The following is a 1,389-nucleotide window of genomic DNA, read 5'->3' on the forward strand; positions in this document are numbered from 1 at the left end:
CTTACTTTGGGACTCGTCAAAATATATAATAAAACATTATTTTGTGTTTAACTAAGTCCTGACTAGAACAATTAAATTGCTCACACATCTTTTCCCTTTGGGGTTTAGATATGAGAGTGTAGGTCCCTGAGAGTGATGGGTGATCAGAAAGATGATTTCAAAAGCCTCAAAGCAAAGTATAAAAAAGATTGTGCATTCTGAGAAATCAAAGCCTTGCTATGGGAGGCAAACATTTCTTATATGGACACAGAAAGCATGCCCCAAATGGATTCTGATCAATATTGCAGTGAAGTGAATGTTTTTCATCTCTAAATGCCTTCCTTGATTTTCCCCCTGAAAAATATACTGAGGCTGAAAGCAGTGTAGTAAGCAGGTGGGTGAAAGAGGCAGTAATCTGGTAAATATTCTTAACAGAGTCATACACTTTTACAGCTGAACGGTGTCCTAGGAGATCATCTCCTTATAGTCACTTCTTTTACACATAGACATCTGCTATCTGGAGCAGAAACATGCCTGGAATAACACAGGTTGTAAATCTTCAAAATATTTCCACAAACAGTAAAAAAGCACATTCAGTACAGTGTAATTTTAAGATGAAACCCAGAATGAATGAATTCCAGTTGTTGTTGAGAGTTGCCATGAAGCATACCTTGACTCATGGCAGCCCCATGCATGCAGAGTAGACTAGCTCCTTAGGGTTTTCAAGGCTGTGAGCCTTTGGAAGCAGGTCACCAAACCTACCTTCCAGGGTGCCTCTAGCTGGGTTCCAGCACCTCTAGGTGAGTCCACATCTCAAAGCTATCAGCTTTGCATAATGCTTTATGTGATCCAGGGATTTCTGGGTTCCAATTAGAATTCAGTTATAAGCTTATGGGAGAAATGCCCTAAACCCAATGATACAGAATCTCCAAAGTCCAACACTGGCTCTTTTATTAGAAAGCTATGCAAACCTGCACTGGTTATCTGGCCTGTGATTACCAGCTCCTTTGCTGCAAAGTAGAGAGATAGTCAATCTTAACTTGTTTGAAAGAGTTGTGAGAATTAAATTAAATGTGAAAATGCTTTGGACAGTATAAGAGCAAAATGTTAAGGCCAGGTATATCAGAGCTGCCCAGATTTCATCTCATTTAGTTAGACAGGCGAACAAAAGTAGAACAAAGTAATACTCCAAATGTTGTTATTAGTTTTGTACCTATACTTTATTCTCTGTACTCAGAAGACAACTTCTGATAGTTACATTCTGCTTGTATTCTGTAAATGTACACAAAATTTTAACATGGAGGTTTTTATTAAAAAATTCCAACACATTGATGGAAGGGAATAGAGTAGCTATTGCTACAAAGGGAAATTTATAGGAGCACAATTTTATCCATCAGCAATTCACAAACA

Source organism: Orycteropus afer, unplaced genomic scaffold (genome assembly GCF_000298275.1).
Source record: "Orycteropus afer afer isolate SDZICR_OR568_19922 unplaced genomic scaffold, OryAfe1.0 scaffold00832, whole genome shotgun sequence".
Classification (NCBI taxonomy): domain Eukaryota; kingdom Metazoa; phylum Chordata; class Mammalia; order Tubulidentata; family Orycteropodidae; genus Orycteropus; species Orycteropus afer.